The sequence below is a fragment of the Lithobates pipiens genome, unplaced genomic scaffold (genome assembly GCF_037356315.1).
Source record: "Lithobates pipiens isolate NorthernLeopardFrog02 unplaced genomic scaffold, aLitPip1_a1.2 Scaffold_18, whole genome shotgun sequence".
NCBI classification, from domain to species: domain Eukaryota; kingdom Metazoa; phylum Chordata; class Amphibia; order Anura; family Ranidae; genus Lithobates; species Lithobates pipiens.
In genome coordinates, this window is record NW_027507758.1 from 503042190 (window position 1) to 503066961 (window position 24772).

At 45.1% G+C, this 24772-nt stretch overlaps 1 protein-coding gene across 3 annotated transcripts in view; it reads left to right on the forward strand.

Moving 5' to 3' along the window:
- Positions 1–231: 231 nt before the first annotated feature.
- PPP2R3A (protein phosphatase 2 regulatory subunit B''alpha) overlaps positions 232–24772 on the forward strand; it is a 295427-nt gene continuing 270886 nt past the window's right edge. For all 3 annotated transcript variants that reach the window (XM_077488675.1, XM_077488677.1, XM_077488678.1), the window contains exon 1: positions 232–348. The gene's annotated coding sequence lies outside the window, so the exon portion shown is untranslated. The remainder of the gene's footprint in view (positions 349–24772) is intronic.

Here is a 24772-nt window from a genome sequence, read left to right on the forward strand (position 1 = left end):
TCTATCACAGATCGGCTCATGAAGGGTTAACTCCCAATCCAAAGAAAGGGGGGCGGCGCCCTCTGAAAAAGCGCACGACCTCTCATACTTGGGCTCCGTCCGGCTATTGGCTCGTTGCCCGATGTTTCGCCCCTCCCTCGGGGATCTCATTGGCTGAGAATGTGGATGCCTGTACGCCTTCTCCGAACAACACATACACACACCCTGCACATGGGAAGGGGGCGTGGTGGAGGAGAACTTGTCACCACGTGACGACAGCTGGCAGGGAAGCCGGGGAGTAGAGAAGAGCAGAGGATTGGGGAGCGGAGGGAGGACGTGCGGGGACACGGGGAGGTGAGCGCCGAGCAGGTAAGGAGCATTACTGGGATACTATCACGTGACTGCACCGGGGGTCTATGGGGGGCGCGTGGCTGTGGGTGGATGAAGTTTGCATCCTGTCACCTGCATGAACGAGGCGCCACACATCTGCTATCATTTGTGTGACTGTACATGGCAGGACATCTCCAGCCAGGGTCAGGTCACCACACTGTCCTCGGTGTACAATCCTCTCCGGATAGAGCGGTGCGAGGAGGACCCATAGACACTTACCTGTACAGTGGGTGTTCTTCATCATCTGGGGGCAGAGGAGTGTAAAACACAGTGACAGCAGGCTGATCCCGACCAATTAGGGGGCTGATTCCCCCCCCCCCCTTGCAATCAGTGGCTGTCTAATAACCCCCCCCCCCCCCGCAATCAGTGGCTGTCTAATAACCCCCCCCCCCCCCTGCAATCAGTGGCTGTCCAATAACCCCCCCCTGCAATCAGTGGCTGTCCAATAACCCCCCCCCCTGCAATCAGTGGCTGTCCAATAACCCCCCCCCCCCCTGCAATCAGTGGCTGTCCAATAACCCCCCCCTGCAATCAGTGGCTGTCCAATAACCCCCCCTGCAATCAGTGGCTGTCCAATAACCCCCCCCTGCAATCAGTGGCTGTCCAATAACCCCCCCCTGCAATCAGTGGCTGTCCAATAACCCCCCCCTGCAATCAGTGGCTGTCCAATAACCCCCCCCCTGCAATCAGTGGCTGTCCAATAACCCCCCCCCCCTGCAATCAGTGGCTGTCCAATAACCCCCCCTGCAATCAGTGGCTGTCCAATAACCCCCCCTGCAATCAGTGGCTGTCTAATAACCCCCCCCCCTGCAATCAGTGGCTGTCTAATAACCCCCCCCCTGCAATCAGTGGCTGTCTAATAACCCCCCCCCCCTGCAATCAGTGGCTGTCTAATAACCCCCCCCCCCTGCAATCAGTGGCTGTCTAATAACCCCCCCCCCCTGCAATCAGTGGCTGTCTAATAACCCCCCCCCCCTGCAATCAGTGGCTGTCTAATAACCCCCCCCTGCAATCAGTGGCTGTCTAATAACCCCCCCCCTGCAATCAGTGGCTGTCTAATAACCCCCCCCCCCTGCAATCAGTGGCTGTCTAATAACCCCCCCCCCTGCAATCAGTGGCTGTCTAATAACCCCCCCCCCCTGCAATCAGTGGCTGTCTAATAACCCCCCCCCCCCCTGCAATCAGTGGCTGTCCAATAACCCCCCCCCCCCTGCAATCAGTGGCTGTCTAATAACCCCCCCCCCCTGCAATCAGTGGCTGTCTAATAACCCCCCCCCCTGCAATCAGTGGCTGTCTAATAACCCCCCCCCCCTGCAATCAGTGGCTGTCTAATAACCCCCCCCCTGCAATCAGTGGCTGTCTAATAACCCCCCCCCCCTGCAATCAGTGGCTGTCTAATAACCCCCCCTGCAATCAGTGGCTGTCTAATAACCCCCCCCCCCCCTGCAATCAGTGGTTGTCTAATAACCCCCCCCCCCCTGCAATCAGTGGTTGTCTAATAACCCCCCCCCCCTGCAATCAGTGGTTGTCTAATAACCCCCCCCTCCCCCCACAATCAGTGGTTGTCTTAAACCCCTCCCCCCACAATCAGTGGTTGTCTTAAACCCCTCCCCCCACAATCAGTGGTTGTCTTAAACCCCTCCCCCCACAATCAGTGGTTGTCTTAAACCCCTCCCCCCACAATCAGTGGTTGTCTTAAACCCCTCCCCCCACAATCAGTGGTTGTCTTAAACCCCTCCCCCCACAATCAGTGGTTGTCTTAAACCCCTCCCCCCACAATCAGTGGTTGTCTTAAACCCCTCCCCCCACAATCAGTGGTTGTCTTAAACCCCTCCCCCCACAATCAGTGGTTGTCTTAAACCCCTCCCCCCACAATCAGTGGTTGTCTTAAACCCCTCCCCCCACAATCAGTGGTTGTCTTAAACCCCTCCCCCCACAATCAGTGGTTGTCTTAAACCCCTCCCCCCACAATCAGTGGCTGTCTTAAACCCCTCCCCCCACAATCAGTGGCTGTCTTAAACCCCTCCCCCCACAATCAGTGGCTGTCTTAAACCCCTCCCCCCACAATCAGTGGTTGTCTTAAACCCCTCCCCCCACAATCAGTGGTTGTCTTAAACCCCTCCCCCCACAATCAGTGGTTGTCTTAAACCCCTCCCCCCACAATCAGTGGTTGTCTTAAACCCCTCCCCCCACAATCAGTGGTTGTCTTAAACCCCTCCCCCCACAATCAGTGGTTGTCTTAAACCCCTCCCCCCACAATCAGTGGTTGTCTTAAACCCCTCCCCCCACAATCAGTGGTTGTCTTAAACCCCTCCCCCCACAATCAGTGGTTGTCTTAAACCCCTCCCCCCACAATCAGTGGTTGTCTTAAACCCCTCCCCCCACAATCAGTGGTTGTCTTAAACCCCTCCCCCCACAATCAGTGGTTGTCTTAAACCCCTCCCCCCACAATCAGTGGTTGTCTTAAACCCCTCCCCCCACAATCAGTGGCTGTCTTAAACCCCTCCCCCCACAATCAGTGGCTGTCTTAAACCCCTCCCCCCACAATCAGTGGCTGTCTTAAACCCCTCCCCCCCACAATCAGTGGCTGTCTTAAACCCCTCCCCCCCACAATCAGTGGCTGTCTTAAACCCCTCCCCCCACAATCAGTGGCTGTCTTAAACCCCTCCCCCCACAATCAGTGGCTGTCTTAAACCCCTCCCCCCACAATCAGTGGCTGTCTTAAACCCCTCCCCCCACAATCAGTGGCTGTCTTAAACCCCTCCCCCCACAATCAGTGGCTGTCTTAAACCCCTCCCCCCACAATCAGTGGCTGTCTTAAACCCCTCCCCCCACAATCAGTGGCTGTCTTAAACCCCTCCCCCCACAATCAGTGGCTGTCTTAAAAACCCACCCCCCACAATCAGTGGCTGTCTTAAAAACCCACCCCCCCCCCCCCCCACAATCAGTGGCTGTCTTAAAAACCCACCCCCCCCCCCCACAATCAGTGGCTGTCTTAAAAACCCACCCCCCCCCCCACAATCAGTGGCTGTCTTAAAAACCCACCCCCCCCCCCACAATCAGTGGCTGTCTTAAAAACCCACCCCCCCCCCCACAATCAGTGGCTGTCTTAAAAACCCACCCCCCCCCCCCCACAATCAGTGGCTGTCTTAAAAACCCACCCCCCCCCCCCCCACAATCAGTGGCTGTCTTAAAAACCCCCCCCCCCCCCCCCCCCCACAATCAGTGGCTGTCTTAAAAACCCACCCCCCCCCCCCCCCCACAATCAGTGGCTGTCTTAAAAACCCACCCCCCCCCCCACAATCAGTGGCTGTCTTAAAAACCCACCCCCCCCCCCCACAATCAGTGGCTGTCTTAAAAACCCACCCCCCCCCAATCAGTGGCTGTCTAATAACCCCCCCCCACCAACAGTCAATGGTGGGCTGATTTCCCCCCCCCCCCCCACCAACAGTCAATGGTGGGCTGATTTCCCCCTCCCCAACAATGGCGGGCTGTACTAGGCAGAGGTTGTACACCCATCAGCCATAACATTATGACCACTGACAGGTAAAGTGAAGAACACTGATCATCTTATTACAATGGCATCTGAAGATGGGTGGGATATTGGGCAACAAGTGAACATGTTGCCCCGGAAGTTGATGGATTGAAAGCAGAAGCATTGGGCGAGTGTAAGGAATTGAATGACTTTGACAAGGGCCAAATTGTAATGGCCAGACGACTGGATCAGAGCAACTGCAAAACTGCAGCTGTTGTGGGATGATCCCGGTGTGCAGTGCTCAGAACCTAGCAGAAATGATCCTAGGGAGGAAAACCGGTGACAGGGTGCTGGGCAGCCAAGGCTTATTGATGACTGTGGGGAGCGAAGGCTGGTCTGCTTAGACTGGTCAAATAGAAGAGCTCCTGGAGCTCAAATTGCTGAAAAAAGTGAATGCTGATTCTGATAGGTATCTGAACACCAAAGCCTCGTGGTTTACGTATGAGGCTGGGTAGATGCAGACAGCTCAGAGTGCTCATGCTGACTTACACTATATTGTCAAAGGTATTGGGACACCTGCCTTTACATGCATATAAACTTTAATGGCATCCCAGTCTGTCCGTAGGGTTCAATATTGAGTTGGCCCACCCTTTGCAGCTATAATGGCTTCAACTGTTCTAGGAAAGCTGTCCACAAGGTTTAGGAGTGTGTCTATGGGAATGTTTTGACCATTCTTCCAGAAGGGCATTTGTGAGGCCAGGCACTGATGTGGACAAGAAGGCCTGGCTGGCAGTCTTTGCTCTAATTCATCCCAAAGGTGTTCTATCGGGTTGAGGTCAGGACTCTGTAAAGGCCACTCAAATTCCTCCACCCCAAACTCTTATCCATGTCTTTATGGACCATGCTTTTTCCAAACCATTTGGTGGAGGGGAGATTATGGTGTGGGGTTGTTTTTCAGGGGTTGGGCTTTGCCCCTTAGTTCTAGTGAAGGGAACTCTTAATGCATCAGCATACCAAGACATTTTGGACAATGTCATGTTCCCAACTTTGGGGGAAGAGTTTGGGGATGGCTCCTTCCTGTTCCACATGTCTGTGCACCAGTGTACAAAGCAAGGTCCATAAAGGCATGGATGAGCACGTTTTGGTGTGGAGGAACTTGACTGGCTTACACGGAATTCTGAAATCAACCCGATAGAACACCTTTGGGATGAATTAGAGTGGAGCCTACGAGGCAGGCCTTCTTGTCCACATCAGTGCCTGACCTCACAAATGTGCTTCTGGAAGAATGATCAAACACTCCAAACCCCATGGACTAAGGCTGGGATGCTATTAACCCCCTGGCGGTATTCCCGAGTCTGGCTCGGGGTGAAAATTGAATACCATTAGTGTTAACCCCGAGCCAGACTCGGGACCACATCGCTGAATCCAGGAAGAGGTTACTTGCCTTGTCCCCTGGATTCAGTGATGTCCCCCCGCTGTGCGAGCGAGCCGTCCTCCGCTCGATCGATCACATCGCAGGGCTCCATTCCCTGCGAGTGTTGCGACGCACAGGGACGGAGAACGGCGCCAAATTCAAAAAGTAAAACGCATACATTATAATGTAATCTTGCAGATTACATTGCTGTATGTAATTATTTCACATCCCCTTTGTCCCTAGTGGTCTGCCCAGAGCCCTGCATGCAGTTTTATATTATAAAAACTGTTCTTTATGTCTGGAAACTGGAGGTTGTCCATAGCAACCAAAACTGTCCCTTTACATCAAAAGTGATTTTTAGACCAGCTAGAAAACAGCGATAATTGTAATCACTCGCAGAATTTAGCGATAGCGATTTGTGGGGAGATCCATCATCAAATACTGAAAAGTAATGACAGTGACAATTCTGCAACTGAGCAAATTTCAGTGTTTTTGATTTGATTACATTATTGAATAATTTTTATTATTTGGTATCATTTATAGTTAATTATTATATTTTATGATTTAATTTGTCAAACTTTATCATACCCGGAATGTCTGCTAGACTCTGGTTTGAACAGATTTAAGTGAGTTATTTCTAAGAATTACAGGACTACAATATAAAACGCCAAATTTCCATAAATAATTGTACCGCTTTCAGCACCTAAAATGTGAAATAATCATGTGTAAAGGCAGGCGTCCCAAAACTTTTGGTAGTATAGTGTATTTGTGTGTTCTAAGACATTTTCTAACAAAACTACTGATTGTTACATGTAAAAAAAAAAAAAAAAAAAAGTGCCAGAAAAAGCCTGGGTGTCAGTGGTAGGCTCCGTCACGGACATAATAAATACTTATGTTTAGTTGGGATCTTGCTGCCAGGAAAATGCTTGTATTGGTTCATGAATGACTTGTGTTTAGAGGCATAAACAGCCATTGGATGTTCCGTTGTGTAAACGTCCATTCCTCTAGCTCTGTGTGGAACTATACAGACATTTCTACATTGATTTTGCAAAGCTGAGTTCACCAATGATTAGTGGGCACAACGCGGATGTGAGTATGGGCCCATAGTGTACAACACTGCTGTATTCACATACATTTCTTTGCTTATGTGCAGTTGTCTGCACCTCTACCAATGATGATGAACTGTCTGTATGGGGGTCCTGATTTCTGATCTGTAGGCCCTCTTCTCAAACTACAGAGCTTTGTCAGCTTTGTGATGGCTGAGCTATGACCGTGCACACGTGAGCCCTGCAGCTGGACTGGTTTACACTGGAACAAAGGGCACAATCATGGCATATATGCTGCAATCTGTCACTAGAATTAACACAGAGGTTTTGTTTTTCTAACACCCCCCCCCCCCCCTTTTAATATAATGCAGTGTTATTACATTTTGTTGCTGGCAGCGGATTATTTCTCCACACGGCAATGTTTGTTCAGCAGTGACATGGTGCTGTTTTGTCAATTCAAGGTCCCCTAGTCTTCAAATAATTTAAAGCCTCACTAGAAAATACTACTTCAGCATCACAGTAACTAAACATTTTTACTAAATGAAAACAAAAATCTATTTGATAAAAACCCCCATCGGTGATTACAGGGATGATTGTCGTTTTTGCTTGTTGGTTTAGTCTGCTAGTAAATGTAAAATAAAAAATCCATATATTCCAGGTATTCATCCTGAATACCTGGATCATCATGAATTAATTATTCCTCTAGTGGACGTTTAGCAATTATACAGGATTTGTATAGCGCCAACAGTTTGCACTAAGGATGCACCGATAACACTTTTTTAGTTAGGAGTACTGATGTCCTCCCTCCCCATTTTTTTATTTTTATTTTTTTCCCCCCACCACATGGCCTTATCCAGATGGTAATATTACACAGCACACTGATGGATGATGGAGACCCCCACACCCTTCTCATCTTGATCTCCCTAAAAATGCTTGAAATATGTATCGGCGACTACTAAAAAAAACAAACTCAGCACTGTTGGCCCCACAACTACGAGGACCATGCTGTCATCCTACGTCCTCCTCCTCTAATCTCGCTGACAACGGAGCCAGAAGGTATCGGTGCATTTTCACGAGTACTGATACTTGTGTAAATGCCTAGTATCGGCACTGAAAGCAGTATCGCTATCGGTGCAACCCTAGTCTGTGCTTTACAACGTGAGGGCAGACAGTAAAGTTACAATAGAATTCAATACAGGAGCAACCAGAGGGCCCTGTTAGTTGGAGCTTACAATCTAGAAGTAATCGTACGTCGTCTAACTATCTATACTCAAGACAAACCTTAGATCTTTGTGTTGAGTTTTTCATTCTTTTATCCTTTCATTACTGCATTTCAGGTACTTCCCTTCTTTAAAGCACTGCATGGGTTAACTGCTCGTTTTGTCCAAGGGCCCACTGAAAGGCTTTACTTGCCCAATCCTCTGGAAAACAATGTTCCTCACATCCAGAGCTGGTCTATGGACGTGATGTCGGGACCAGTCCGTTTTTACAAGACCACTAGTGTGCGGGGGGGGGGGGGGGGCGGTTGGGGGTAGGGGCGACAGGGATTGGTCTTGTGCTTGGACGATCAGCAGATTAGTTAAGCGTGTCTCCGCTCTGAAATCCCTTGGACAGAAATTAGTAGATGACCCATACAGTGCAGGCACAGCCCCACTGCATGGGAAAATAACTTTCACTGCCACGGAAAATATCTTGATACATATGCCACACATAGGCTATAAGCAAAGCAATTGTATCAGTGATTATTATTGCAGTACCTTCCAATTCTTTCTTTTAAAGCAGAACTAAATTCAGATTTAACGGTTTTCCAAAACAGTTATTTTCAAGGCATGCCATCAATGGTAACTGTCACAATTGCCTGTAGTCTTACCCATACCGTCAAGCCATCAAATGTGCAGCACCATGGCAACTGCGGATAAAACGGAGGCTAGGAAAGTTCAGTTTTTAAAGCAGCAAATGCATATGACTATAGATCTATGACTCCCAGATGTTTGGTTTAGGTATCATGCTGCTGAATTATTCAGTGATATGGGCATACGCTATTCGAAGGTGCCTAATGTTTAATGGTGGAAGCTCTGGATTAAACGTGGTCAACATAAAGGCTGCAGTTTCTGAAATTTACAAGTGTTCCGTTTTAATGCCAGTGTATATAGGTTCTTAAAAAAACTTTGGGGGACAGACGGACATGGACTGACCCCTGTGTTGGGCACTTTAATTTTCCTATGTTTCCTAGTATAGTGACTGGGTTATTTTAAACCCTCCCCTGCTTACAATATAATGGTTAATGACTCCTCTGTCCTGCTTATTCATGGCAATGTGTTTGCAATAAAAGCCAGGACTTTGGTTTAAGCAGAAGTTGAGTGAAGTAGGGATTTCTAGTTGAGATGTTGGCGACTTGGCGTGTACTGGTTCACAGATTCTGGTAAAATCCAAGGCCCAGTCGAATTGTCTAAGCCCTTGTACACACGGTGGGACATTCCAAAGGAAAATGTCCGATCAGACCGCGTTGTCGGATAATCCGACCGTGTGGGCTCCATCGGACTGTTTACATCAGAATATCCGACCGACAAAGTTTTTAGAGCTGGGCTATAAAATTTTCCAACAACATGATCCGATCAGACTTTGTCCGATTATTTGTAGAGAATTCCGATCGGACAAAGTGCCACGCATGCTCAGATCAAATTCCTAGACCAAAGCTATTGGCTACTAGCCGGAACGTAGTCCCGTCGTAACGAAATAACGTCATCATGTTCTTATCCGTCGGATTTTCCGACAACTTTGTCCAACCGTGTGTATGCAACACCAGTTTCGGATAAAATCCGACAGATTTTGTTGTCGGAATGTCCAACCGTGTGTACAAGGGCTTAGGCAGTGTTCCCCACTTTTTTTAATATATATATTTTTTTTTTTGTTTTTTTTTTTTTCAGTTGTGAAGCCCAATCTTGAGGCACTCCATTCTAAAATGTAAAATATTCATATTGCAACATCCACACGTTGGCCACCCAACATTAGAGGTGATTTATTCCTCCACCCTGGCAAACTGGTACTCAGTAATAATGTGTTTCTCTTTTCCCTCAGTTTCTCTTCTACTTGCTAATGTGACCTCAATGCTAAGCTACAGCAGAGGTCTCCAAACTGTGGCACACAGGCTGTATGTGGCCATTATCTGGCCCTTGGGGCACTATTCCTTTCACTGATATTTACTTTTATTTATTACAGGTACTTATGATATGAGGCACTATTCCTTCCACTGACACCAATGATGGAGCACTAATCTTCCCAATGATGTACATTTTTTTTTTACTCCCATTGACCACCAAGCCTATGGCATTACTTACTCCCACTTATGCCAGGGCATTTTCTACTCCAACTGGCTATAGTTTGGTCTTGCTAAAGTATGAAGGGTAGTAAACTGGCCCTTTTTGTGTAGAAAGTTTGGATACACCTGCTGTACAGGAACCAACGTTCTCCTTCTCAATCAAGGATGTCATTGGTTGTCAGGATGCCAATGGCTGACTTGAACAGTACCCAGGCATTTCCCCAAGGCACTTAAGAATCCAGAAGGCACCCTGGTTGAACGGCTGATCTAAGACAGCCATTCTCAACCAGCAATCTGTGGAACTCTAGGGTTTCTCCAGAGGTTGCTAGGGGTTTTCTGAGCTGTGGTTGACCTCCCCATTTGATGGTGCCTGCATAATCCTGGGGTCAGCACCACTTGGTCATGCCAGCAGCATGACACCAACTACCTTTTTAGTTGTCAGTAGGAAGAATGCCACCCTTACAGACTACCAGTGTAAGAGGCATTTTTGCCACAAACCTTTGATACATTTAGTAGGAGTTCCCTGAAGTGAAAAGGTTGAAAGGCTGGTCTAAGGATATAAACGGAAAGGATTTTCGTCAGCAAATGTTGAAGTTAAACACCATTTTAGCGCACTACTTGCCTACATTCTGGAATGTCAATTGGCAGGCATTTGGTACAGAATTGGCTAGGCTGTTTTTTTGAGGCCAACTCATGCATTCTTTATTTTTTAACTTAATGGTTAAATGTTCCCTTCTGCGAATGTCTAATCACTTAATGTGTGATGGTGGCAGTAGTCTAGGTTGATTGTAATGAACCATTTGATACTGGTCCCACGAGTTCCTGGTGTGTTCTTTTTTTTTTTTTTTTTTAGTCGGTGAACAGCGACTCAACTGAAAATATTTGAACCCCAATACAATATCTCCGATATTGTCATCTATATTGGGACTGCAACCCAGTTTCCTTAGAATATTTAGAATGTAAATCTGACACACCTGTTCTGCCAGATTACACGTCTCCTCAGGCTGGACATTGATAGTTTGACCAAAATAGACCCATTCTTTGTAAAGCATTCCCCTGACTATAAAATATTAAATTTTGTTCTCTTTATATACTAACACATCTAACCTCTTTGTGTATTGTAACCAAAGCCGTAATTCTCCATGGAGACCAATATTACATGAGGTGATTGTGTGATGATGTTCACAGCTGTTCATTGAATTCTTCTGCAGTGATTTCCAGAGGAAAACCTATTGTTTCGCCTGATCTGGTTGAATAAATGTTTTTGTTTTTTTCCCATAATGCTTAAGAGGAAGCTTGGAGGTCAATAAACTTGCTAATAACTGATTTAATGTGACATGTTTATAAGTGTTTAACTTCCTATGGAGTAGTTACAAAGCTCTTCCTCTTACAGTAGAATAAATGCAAAACTAGATATTTTAGGCATAAGGAGCAACACGATCCACTAAATAAATTGGTATATACAGTATTTACAAGATCTTGAGTTCATGTACTCCTCCAGTTTAGAATATAGAAGTACGCACGTTTTTGGTATTCATCAGTAGAAGAATCTGTGCTAATCTCTTCTTGGTTCCGTGCAATTTGCTGACTGTTGAAGGGGCAACCATTGGATGGGACTGCTTTTTGAGTAGTAGTAGTCGTCTTAGAGGCTGTAAACCCTGGTGGGGGGGGAAACCTGTAAAACAAAAACATAATGAGCTAGTATGCATCACATAAGCTCATTATCAAATGCTTGCCTTAGAATGAAGCTTTCTCGCTGCTGAAATCTTCCCCGGTGTTTCTTCTGGGTTATCTGGCTCGGGTACTGTGAGTGGAGAGCCACGATGACCTCATTCCTGCGTATGGAAGCTGCTGTTTGCGGTACGGTAAGCCAGACCTTCAGAGCTGCTGCACAGATGATGTCATTGGCTGCATGCACTCTGAATATTCCCTAAACTGCAAATTTAGGCGATATTGACAGTATCTACAGGTAAGCCTTACTATAGGCTTACCTGTAAGTACAAGTAAAAAATGTTGTTTACTTCCTTTGTTTCAGCACATGTTTAACACATGTTATGCATGTTATTTACCTGTAAAATGCTCCTTTGTACAAACATTCCAAAGCCCTAAGATTGCTAAAGGGTGCTGCCATCTTGGATGTCATGGCAGTAGTCCCAGCAGACCCCAAGCTTTTACTAATGTGACACTCTATGGTATTCCCCTTCCTTTCTCCTCCTACGTATATGGTTATATAGGAAAGTGAGGAAATCTGCAGATATTATGTTAAAGAGATAATTATCCAACATTCACATTAGTGTGGTAATGCGAAAAAAATGGCATGGGGCTCCCCCCTTAGGACGATAACGGACCCTTTTGTTCTTGTATGGATATTAAGGGGAACCCCCCCACACCAAAAAAATGGCTGGGGGGACCCCCAAAATCTATACCAGACCCTTATCTGAGCGAGCGCCCCCCTCCCTAGACCATACCAGGCTACATGCCCTAAAAACATGGGGTGGGGGGTTAGTGAGTGCCCTGGGGCAAGAGGGGCTCTGCGTCCCACGTCCCCCCCCCCCCCTCCAAAGCACCTTGTCCCCATGTTGATGAGGACAAGGGCCTCTTCCTGGCATCCCTGGCTGTTGGTTGTTGGGGTATGCAGGCAGAGAGGCTTATTGGAATCTGGAAGCCCCCAGATCCCGGCCCGCCACCCTATGTGTGTGAGTATGGGGTACATTGTACCCCTACCCATTCACCACAAAACACAAAGTACACAGGTTTTTTTCTCCGGGTCTTCTTCCTCTGGCAACATCTTCTCCCTTGCCAGTAGTTCTCCTCTCTCCACTGTCTTCTCGCTCTTTTGCCGGGTGTTCTCCGCTGTCTTCTTCCGATTTAAAGAGGAAGTAAACCCTGATGAGTTTACTTCCTCTTTGATTCCCTGCAAAGCATAATGGACTACTATGCATCGCATAGTAGCCCATTATGTGTCACTTACCTGACACAGGAGCCAGCGAAGTCGCCGCTGTCTCCTGTAGTCCGCCGCATCCATCTTGTTGGTGGGGTCTCGCAGCTCCGCCGCTGTCATTCGGCGAAGCCGCGATGACGTCACTCCCGCGCATGCGCACGGGAGCCGACGCGCGCGGCAGCTCCGTCGCTGAGAATGCCGCGATCAGTGCGCCTGCGCGCCGCTGTCTATGGCGCATGCGCCATAGACAGCGGTGCCCGTTTTCGGGCAAATATCTCCTAAACCATATAGGTTTAGGAGATATTGCTTGGACCTACAGGTAAGCCTTAATCTAGGCTTACCTGTGGGTCAAAGTGGTTTGTAAGGGTTTACAACCACTTTAAGTCAGTGGGTTGCCCCACCCCATGCCAATATTAGTTATTGAATTGGAAAAAAGGAGTAGCAGGTGTGGCGCTGTTTTAATTAGGAAGGTATTTTTGGGATATTTGGTTTGAACCTATTTTAATGATAATTCTGTGTTGCACCCTCTGCAGGTTGCAATGATACAAACTTTAAAATCCAGAACATAAATAAAATATATAAAAAGTGATAGAATATACACTATTCTAGTTATACCAAAGAACAGGGCTCGACAAAACCCGGTCGCCAGGTCGCATTGGCGACTAGAAATAGCGACCTCGCGCCTGGGGCAGCACAGCTGGGGGTATCCTGTGTCTGTGGACCCCCCCAGCGTGATCGCGTCGGGCCGTTCCGCCGGCGGCCGAAAATTTAGGCCGCGGCTTTGAGGCCTTCTGCGGTCCTATGATTCCTTATGGAATCTGGCGCCCTCTTGTGGTCGCCGTTGGTATGACAAACCAGCAATGTTCATGAAGATTCCTCTGCCTGTATTATATTACCTGCCTCTTCTTCCCTTTATTTAGAACCCCCTAAACATTATATATATTTTTTTATTCTAACACCCTAGAGAATAAAATGGTGGTTGTTGCAATACTGTCTGTCACACCGTATTTGTGCAGCGGACTTACAAGCGCACTTTTGTTGGGAAAAATAATTTAGTTAATAAAAAAATAAGACAACAGTAAAGTTAGCCCAATTATTTTTTATATTGTGAAAGATAATGTTACGCCGAGTAAATTGATACCCAACATGTCACGCTTCAAAATTGCACCCGCTCATGGAATGGCGACAAACTTTTACCCTTTAAAATCTCCATAGGCGACGTTTAAAAAAATTCTACAGGTTGCACGTTTTGAGTTACAGAGGAGGTCTGGGGTAGAATTATTGCTCTCGCTCTACCGATCACGGCGCTACCTCCTATGTGTGGTTCGAACACCGTTTTTTTTTTTTTTTTTTTTTTTATGCGGGCAGGACAGGGCGCGTTTAAAAATTATTATTTTTTCTGCTTTATTTTATTTTAACTTTTTTTTTTCCACTGTTCTTTTAAAAAAAAATGTTGTGTCACTTTTATTCTTATTACAAGGAATGTAAAAATCCCTTGTAATAGAAAAAGCATGACAGGTCCTCTTAAATATGAGATCTGGGGTCAGAGAGACCTCACATCTCATATTTACACTAAAATGCAATTGAAAAAAAAATTGTCATTTGAAAAAAATAAAATGTCCCTCTAAGAGCTATGGGCAATGACTTGGAGACGGGGGGGCGGCGACGGCGCTGCTATCTTCCCCTCACTCGTCTCCATGTCAGGCCAGGGACAGGTCCGGATCGTCGTCACGGACCTGGCTCCTAACTTTTTAAGCTGGCTCCTAGATTCCAAGCAAATTTGTCAACCCCTGCCAAAGAACAATGTGTATATCCTCTGCAAGTTCCAATGAACCATGTACTAATAAGTGTGTTGCAAACTCTGCCTGATGCAGCAAGCCAGGGCAGAAGCCCTAGGAGGAACTTTCCATATTTGGTGATGCCACTTACTGAAATAAACCAAATGGTGTAGACAAAATTTTTTGGGGAAGTGCAGCCCTTTGGTATGAATGTACTACACCCCTGCATGGCTGTCATGTAGTAAATCTTGAATTCTACGTGAAAGAAAAATGAATTAAATCTTAGTGTAAATGATGTGGGGGATTATGTCCTCAGCCTAAGTGGAGTATACAAAAAGAAAATGAATAAAGATTAATAAAAGGCGGAGTACTTGAGTTGCCAGCAGTTATTCTCAGGGGAATGGTCTCTTCACCCCTACGTATTTTGGGCTGTTTGGCAAAGATGAGGGAGTCAACTTTGTGGCCAGAACAAGGGATCCACTTGCATGCGGAACAGATGCATTAATGACCCCATGGGATCAGTTCTCGCTGATCTATGCATCCTTCACACCCCCCCCCCCCCCCCCCCAATTCAATTGCTGCCTCAACTTCTTTGCAGGCTCAAGCTGGAAGGAAAACCAATAATTCTGGTAGCACCAGCATGGCCCAGAAGGCCATGGTATGCAGAAATCGTAAAGATGGCAGTGGAGGGTACGTGGTCCCTCCCACTACGGCCAGAGCTGTTCTCACAGGGGCCAATATTCCACCCTACTTTACGGTCTCTAAAATGCGGTTTCAATAGCCAAGCCGTTAAATTTAAAGAAACATGGGCTTTCAGGGTCAGTTATTTTCTACCCTGATTAATGCAAGGAAGCCAGCTTCCAGAACTATATATTATAGGGTCTGGAAGGCTTATGTTTCCTGGTGTGAATCCAAGGGTTGGCACCCTCTGAGATATATCATAGGCAGAATTCTTGCCTTCCTACAAATAGGAGGAAAAATTAAATTGGCCTTGAGTACTATTAAAAATATTTCATTAGCCCTTCTGACAGGGAAGTTTGTATTTTTGGTTGCTATATACTTAGCAAGGAGGATTTTGGACTTTTGCTTCTCTTTCTTGTAAAGAGCCATATTTGATTATTCATGAGGACAGGGTGGTGTTACGCCTTCCTCCAGACTTTTTGCCAAAAGTGGTTTCAGGTTTTCACCTGAACCAAGATCTTGCCATGCCATGGTATATTATCCCCCCCAAAAAAGCATGTTCCATGGAAGAAAAGTGACTACATTGTCTTGATGTGGTGAGAGCAGTGAAAATCTATTTAACGGCAACTGCTCAGATTCGTAAGACTGATGTCTTATTTATTCTGCCAGAGGGTCCAAGAAAGGGCAGGCGGCGTTAAAATCCACTGTCCCTAAGTGGATTCGGCAAGTTATAATTCAAACTTATAATTTTAAGGGGCAAGACGCACTCTACCAGGGTGGCTGGTGCTTCTTGGGCATTGCGTCCTCAGGCATCCATGGCTCAGATTTGTAAGGCCGCAACTTGGTCTTCAGTACATACGTTTCACAAAATTTTATCAGGTGAATGCAAGGAGGTATGAGGATATCGCCTTTGGGCGCAGTGTGCTGCAAGCAGCAGTATAGGTCCTCAAGTCTGGGGGTACCCTCCGGGTTATCTCCCTCCCCTCAAGTAGCATTGCTATGGGAAGTCCCATTAAGTAATCTGTGTCCCATGATGTACAGTAAAGAAAATGGATTTTACAGGTAAGCCGTTATAAAAATCCTTTTTCTTGGCATACATCATGGGACACAGGTCCCTCCCCTCTCTTTTGGGATTTAAGTATATTGCTTTGCTACAAAAACTGATGTGCTCCTGGAAGGAGGAGGGGTTATAAAGGGAGTGAACCTCCTGGATTGAGTATACTGTGTCCATCACCTGAAGGTGGTCTATAACCCATTAAGTAATTACTTAAAGTGGTAGCAAACCCGCTGACTACCTCATTATGGAATACTTACCTTTGAACGAGACGTCGGTACCTCACCCGGTCCACGCCGAGGGAGCTGACCTTTTCCCTCGGCGTGTCTTCTGGGTATCGCGGCTCCAGCGCTTTGAGTGGCCGCAGCCGTGGTGTCACTCCTGCGCATGCATGTGGGAGACTTCTTTCTGGCAAGGTCTGCCAGACTTTCAGCCGAGAATCCCCACTGAAGTCAGCGGCTCATTGCGATGGGAATATCTCCTAAATCGCACAGGTTTAGGAGATATTCTTTGTACCTACAGGTAAGCCTTTATTATAGGCTTACCTGTAGGTAAAAGTAAAAAAAAAAAAAAAAAAAAAACTTTACTACCACTTTAAGGCTCGGTACCATGATGTAATCCAAGAAAAGCATGTTACAGGTAAGCTGTTATAAAAATCCTATTTTTATATACATACTACTCCCTGTTTTGGAGGTATTTCAGGTAGGACATATCCCAGCACTGGTAAATCAACAAGTGAACCAGAAAGTCATCAGCAGCAGTCGCTTCCTGGTCATGTGTAGATATTCTGGGAGTGTCTGGTGCAGATAAGGGGTGTGGGGTCCAGGCTGGTGTGGAGCAACTAGCAGACAGCCCGCGTAGTGTTGCATCATGGGAACGCTATCATGGAAGGTGAGCAGAGAACTGAGTGGCAGAGGATCAGCAGAGCTGGCGGACCGGAGCAGGAGAAACATTGTCGCACATGATGTGCAATGTGGGAGCAATATAGCAGGAGGTGAGCAGGAACGAGAGAGAGAGAGAGAGAGAGAGAGGATCAGTAGAGCTGGGGGTTACTACTGAGCTGGGGATCAGCAGTGCTAGGTGGCTCCTACGGATCGGGGGATCTGCTGAGTCCCTTTAAAACAAATAGAAAATCAACACACACACAGCATTTGCCAAGCTCTAGTAAAGCTTAAAAAAACCATACCCGAAGCATCAAAAACACATTGAAGTGATAGGCGCTTTAATGTGTATTTAAAGCCAAAGCAAGTGTAAATGAGCCCTAACTGATGTAAGGAGGGACTTATGGGGGCTCTGATGGGAACGGGGATACTGATGTAAAGTGGGACTTTGCTTTGTGTTACTAAAGTTCTCTCTCTTTTTTGTTTTGAATCATATCATGCTGATGACAAAAGATATCCACATAAAACATTCATTCAATTAAATTTCTTTTATATAAACCTGATTGTTTGTTTTGTATCAGCCCATGAATATTAGTACATTTTTACAATGTGGCCCTCCATATTGAAAAGTTTGGTTTATCACATAGAAGAGGGTGTGTGGGGCTAATGTATAAACATATTAGTATTTCTATATATTTTTATCTATATCAGTATTTCTAAATGATTGGTCAGGACCCAAATAAAGAGGTGTAGGGATGGAATTTCTGTAATGAAAAAAATTGACTGTTCAGCACTATTCTGCAAGTCACACACAGAAATGGATGATGCAAAAAATACCTACAACAAAAATGTATCGGGCATTCTCGTATTAGAATTATGGCAGTTTCTAAATACTGAATAGTTGTGCTCTTGGGTATTGTTTTTATATATAATTTTTTTTTTTTTTTTTTCCTCTGCTAAAATAGTTTTGATAAGCTGACACGGCCTCACTATTTTTTAAACTATGTTTTGGCAGCACTGTCCTTGTTATCTGTGTTTTGCTGTGTGGGAGGCCAAAGGATAAAAGGTTTTGGAATGGGGAATGGGCCAAGTACAGAGATGCCTTTGTAAATAGGGATCATCAGGCGCCTTAAAGCGGCGATCCCGTGTTTTAGTCATTGCTGTGTAGGTGGTCCCCGAGAACTTCACATACCAAGAGCCTCAGATCATCCTGCGTTGGCCAATGTGCATAAACAATCCCTAAGAAATACAGACCCACCTACAAGGTGTTTAGTAACAGATATATCCGTCATCATCATTGCACATGTTTCTATTTCAGTTCTATCTTTGACATGCTGCTGGTATGCTAGTATTTGTGCCGTTTTACCCCTTGGTTCCGATGCTCTCAGCTTTAAAGCGGAGCTCCACCCAAAAGGGGAAGTTCTGCTTTAAGCCCTTCTCAACCAATTCGTTTTGACAGGTACCCGCTCCTACTTCAATCTGAGCAGAAGTTCTCCCATCCCGCTCCTTGCCTGTAGTCCCAGAAGACTGCCAGACCATTCAACAGGCGCAGCGCGCACCTGGCTCTGAAGCTGGGTGCCCACAGTTGAAATGCCATCGCCAAGGAGAGGGAGAGAAGTGATGGCTCTGGATTCTGGGACAGATGTGTTTATTAAGTCAGCAGCTACACTTTTATTTTTAAAGTGGTGTTCCAGCTGTGATTTTAATTTATTTTTTTAAGTCAGCAGCTACAAACACTGTAGCTGCTGACTTTTAGTAAGTACACTTGCCTGTCCAGGGAACCTGCAATGTTGGGCCCCCTGAGGCCAATCCATCCAAAGGATCAGGTGCCAGCGCAACCATCCTAATGAAGGTGAAAGGGGCAGTGGAGCCTTGCGGCTTCACTGCCCGTTTCCTATTTCGCATGCGTGAGTCGCGTGATGCTTTGTGAATGTGCAGCTGTCTGCTGGGACATGCACAGGTCCCAGAAGACGGCACGCTCCATTTCCCAGGAGGCAACGTGAGGGATGAAGAGAAACAGCTCCGTGGAGAAGGAAGTGGCAGATTAGGATGACTGCCTAGCAACAGCCATTTCTGGTTCCACTTTAATGAACATAAAAACAATTGGAGCTTCTCTTTAAGCTGACCTTCTCCCCCCCCCCCCCCCCCCCTTTTTTTTTTTTTTTTTTTTTTTTTTCTTTCCGATCTGCTACAGGCAAATACACTGCGTTTGTGACCTGCCTTTTGGGGTGTCGTTAACTTGAAGGGCAGTGTGTTTGCAGTGCGGTGCGGAAAACCAGGCACGGTTTCCGGCATTTCCCACACCACATTAGTGTGAACCTAGCCTAAAATATGTTTTAATATTGATTTGGGGTATTTTATGCAGTGACTTGTAGCGACGTATAAGAGATAGACCACTCATTGTTACTACACACATGTGTCCCAGATAGTCGGGTGAAGCCCATGCCGTGTCATTTGTTTCCCTGTAAGTGGGGTGTCTGAGGAGTGTCTGGTGTTGACCAGGGACATCCGAAGCACTCCCAGCTTTTTGTTTTCTGGCAGGAACTAGTGAAAGGCTAATGCTAGGAAGTCCCAGCTACGCAACCACAGACACACGGAAATCAGATGTACAGTATACAGGTAAAGGGCAGACCAAGGGCTGACAATGAAAACAGGGGTTAGGGCTGAAGTCGGTTTTCCGGTGTGGCTTGTTGAGCCCTTCACAGCCTTTGCCCCAGGTCTTTAGCAGTACCTGCGAAGAGGTCTTGGAAGTGCGGTTAAAAGGAAGTATGACTTACTTTGAATGTGTTAGGGGAGAAGGGCAGACATAGTAAAATGACATGATAGAAAGTTTTATCCTTCAGTTGGTAGCAAGAAAGCTCAAACCTGACAGGTACTCTTTTTCAAAGCTGTGTGGATTACTCACGTTGTCCTCACTGTTGTATGTTCTTGTTACATCCCGTAGCATCAGTCATGTGCATACAGGTTGTCTCCTCAGGTACCGTGTTTTGGCACACACGTTGACACATTGCTTGTGCCAGATTATTATATAAAATCCTTTCCCGAGAGCGTCTGAAAGCTTAGAAGCACGTTCATTTTCACAGGAGACTGCTGAGTACATGAAATGTATTCCCTGCAGTATGGAGATGAGTCTGTAATGAGACACCATCTGACAGCGTTCCCTATTCATTCCCTATTCATTCCCTATCCATTCCTCTACTAAAACATGTAAAGCTGGCCACATGCAATGCACATACAGAGTTTTTATTCATAATTGTATATATTTTTTTTTTTGGGGGGGGTGGCATCTGATTTATTTATTTTTTCCTATTTATATTAAGGTCCAAATTGTTATGATGGCAGTCATGATCCAAATCGCAGTATTTTTCAAGAGAGCTCCCCAACTCCTTCCCCCCCAAAAAAACTAAGATCTAATTTGAAATGTGATTCTACCACATATGCAAAAAGTCCTAAGAAGATAATAAAAATAATAATTGAATGTGTCCATTTTGCATTTTTTTTTTCTTCTTATTGAAATGTTAATTTTTACAGTTGCCACTTGAATTTTTAATGGTTACATTTGATAGAATTATATTTTTGAATGATTACCGTTTTATTGTTAGTGGTTAGTTACATTTGGTGTGTGTATATATAATTTAATTTTATATAATTTTTTTGTTTTAATAAACAATTAGACAGTTGGCATTTAATCGTCCTGTGGTTAGATTTGGAATATTAAAAGAAGATTGAATGGCTGGGCTGAACATGTCTAATCACCTTTTTAAATCGAATGTGGCAGCACATCAGCATCATGTCCACAAACTGCACGGTGATGCCTGGACAACATTTTGTCTTAACCACTTAAACTCCAGATGATTTACTCCCCCCCCCCCCCCCCCCCCCCCTCCCATGACTAGGACATATTACGATTTAGTATTGTTACTTAGTGACAATTGCATGGTTATGCAACTCTGTACCCAAACAAAATTTGTCAAGTATTTGATTACCGCCGTGTGTGTTTGGTTTTATTTATTTATTTTTTATTTTTTTTCGCTATAAACTAAGACCAAATATCTATAGCTATATCTCTCATTGATCTATATCCACCCTGGACAACACTGCAAAAAAAAATGAAATTACACTTTGCTACAATGGAAAGTAGTGAGTGCATAACTCATGCACAGCCATTAATGTTTAAACTGCTGGCAACAAAAGTGAGTATACAAAAATGGCCAAATTGGGACCAATTAGCCATTTCCCCTCCTCAGGGTCATGTTACAAGGTCTCAGGTGTGAATGGGGAGCATCTCCCTCTCCCAGAAATTCAACATGACAAAGCACGCTGACAAAGGATCTGGGGAAAAAAAAAAATGGCCTAGGGTATAAGAAGTTTGCCAAGACCCCGAAACTGTACTGCAGCACGGTGGCCAAGACCATACAGCGATAGTAAATAGTGATATTGCGCTCCCAAACGTGAATATATGTAAATATCAAAAGTAGAAAAATCATTAGCATTCAAGTCAAATCTTAAATATAAAAGCAATCATGTTGCCTATGTGGCTGTTATATTAATCTTAAATCCAATAAAGTGCTTATGTGCAAATCAAAAACCACCAAATATGATAAATATTCACACTTTTATAAATATTTTAAATATAAGCTGATATAAATAAAATTATACATGTGAAAAAATAGTGAAATAAATAAATAAAATAAAAACATATAATCCATGCCAAAGTGAAGATCTATATAAAAGGTGAATAACATCTTCCACACGATAGTGAAACGGGCATCGCACATATGTGGCAAGCGGTATCCAAACGGTAAGGCCCCTTTCACGCATGCTGATGGTATGTCCGTATTTCATCCATCCGTTTGCGGATGAAATACGGACATCCATTCATCCCTATGGGATAGCGGGTGTCTGCGGATGAGCATCCGCAGACACCCGCTATTGTCCGCCTCCGCAAATGTCCGATTCTGCAGACGGAGGAAAATCCTATTTTTCTGTCCGTCTGCAGAGCGGATCGGATGAACACGGACACACGGTCCGTGCTTGTCCGATCCCCATAGAGGAGAGCGGAGAGCTGACAGGGCGGTCCCCGCACAGTGTGCGGAGACCGCCCTGTCCGCAGCCGGCTCAGCGGGGACAACGGAGCGATCCCCGCTGAGCGAGCGGATCATCACGGGGTGGATCTTTACTGATCCGCCCCGTGTGAAAGAGGCCTGATGGTGAAATCCTGGTGTCCACTGAGCCCGTAAGTACACTAGGTGATTACCTTACAGCTGTAAGGTGCACAGCATGTATATAACCTCCTAAAGAGGGGAAACAAGGTAGGCACTTCGGTTTTTCTTCTGTCCCTACCGCTTCTCAATGCGAGATGAATACCCAAAGTAACTTCCGAGGAGATGCTCAAAATATAAACCTAGAGCCCACCATAGTGCAGTAGTTTATAAAAATAAAACTAATTTTATTACAATTTTTAAAACTACTCACATAATTCAAACAAATGGTACACAGTAAAATCAACTACGAGCATCCTGCTCATGTGCGAACGTCACTTCTGGTGTCAGTCTGCTTTCCTACGCGTTGCGTCACTGTCACGTGACTTCGACTGGGATCGTGTGGGTTGTAGGTTGCCGACCCCTGCTTTACACATAAGGTTCTAACATGGTATGGTTGGCTTTACAGGGCTCCTGGCCATATTGTCTGGCAGGGGTATATGTATCACAAATGAAGCTGGACAGAATTGGAAATCTTTCAGCAATTAAGACGGTTCAGTTGTGTTTTTAGTTCTTTCTCTGGTTCCGCTTTGAACTTTGGATTGTAATGGACAAAATACATTTGGATAAATGGCTTGCTGCAATGCATCTCTCACGTATTTGGATTTGTTTTGGTGCTTTGGGGCATAGACAGATGTGGTGTATATCTTGAACTGAAAAGGCAGATTAATGAAGAATAAAGAACAAATGTCTGTAGGCTCTTTATCCGGTAAAAGCAGACATTTTCCAGATGCATTAAGCTTTTTAAAGCAGGGTGGTGACTGTCTTTTATAGTTTTAAAATCCTCAAACTCTCCCTGCAGGGTGTCCTGATTTAATATACAGAGACGCAAAGGACTTAATTAAGGTTTCTCATTGCTAATTAAAAACCTCTGCACTTTGATTGCTGTTTATACGCCCAGAGGTTTGGTTGAGCAACATGTCCAAATTTTTTTTTTTTTTTTTTTAACATGGAGAAGTTGGTTCAGTCTGGTGAGTGTAGGAATTTTTTATAACAAGGGTTTATATTGCTTCGAGATGTTCCATTTATAGATGTACTACTTCTAAAATCGTAAATCATAGGTGGCTGTTGGTAGACCTGTGTATGGATAGGTGTTTAAACATTGATCCTTTCAGATGATGATGATATTTTTTTTTTTTTTTTTTTTTTTTTGACCCACTTCATCATTATTTTGCTTAAAGAATGAGCAAGTATGATTGTTGTGCTTTTTTTTTTTCCTTTACAAATTTATTCTACTTACTTGCTTACTTAGGATGAACCACCACTCCAAAGCAATCCTTGAGGACTGAAGCTCTGTCTCCTATTGATGAGCCCCAGGTGCTGACCAACACACACACACACACACACACACACACACACACACACACACACACACACACACACACACACTGAGCAAACAAGCAGGACAAAACTCTGGATAGCCGCACACTGGAAAAAGACTTGAAATCCCATCTTTAATTAAAACAACGTGGGTCACATCAAAATAAAAAAATCCACAACAAAAGAATAATGGGGTACAGGAAAACTGACACGTTTCGCACCGTAATCAGTGCTTACTCATGGCTCATCAGTAAGCACTGATTAAGGTGCGAAATGCACGTAAAACATTTTTTGATAATGTTTTGATGTGGCCCATGTTGTTTTAATTAAAGATGGGATTTCAAGTCTTTTTCCAGTGTGTGGATATCCAGAGTTTTGTCCTGGTGGTTTTGCACAGAGAACCCCTGATCCTCCTCTTCTCGGGTCCCCCGTCTGCACTCTAGGCCCCTCCCCCCCCTTGCAGAGTGCCCCCATAGCAAGCCACTCCTGAGCCACGTCTCTGCATCCATAAGACAGAGCACGGTTCAGCCCCACCCCCCTCCCCTGCTCCCACCTCACTGGCTGTGATTGACAGCAAGGGGAGCCAATGGCTCCTGCTGCTGCATCTCAGCCAATCAGGTGGGAGAGCCTCTAGTCTTGTGCACATCGCTGGATCGAGATCGGGCTTTGGTAAGTTTTGGGGGGAGCTGCAAACTGAAGGGTGTTTTATTTATTTATTTTTTCCCTTCATGCGTAGGTACCTAAGCTATTTACGTCAGCTGATTGCTTTTCACAAGAAGGAGTACTTTGGTTCTTGTAACATTTGGAAATAATGTGTGGTTTTGTTTTGTTTTTGGACTTGGTTTAGTTAGTACTTTCATGTGAATATGCATTCCTGGTTGTCCTCTGATCTCTGAGAATATAGTCAGTCAGTGAGTAGAGCTATATTATGGTTTTACATTTTTTTTTTTTTTTTTTTTTTTTTTTTTTTTTTTACTTTTGACATATGGGCGCTTTGCTCTTCATAGCCAATCAAGGTCTTCTCAAATGTTTTTATTTTAACTGGCACTGGGATAAAGCTCCTGGGATTTAATGAATTGCTATGGATAACCCTTTCTTTTCTTAGATCTTATCCATATGCATCATATCTTATCTTAGATCTTATCCATATGCCTCAACTATTAATTGCCACTTTCACTTTCTTTCCTGTAGATTCCTTTTTTTTTTTTTTTTCTCCTTTGGCAGCTAAAGGTA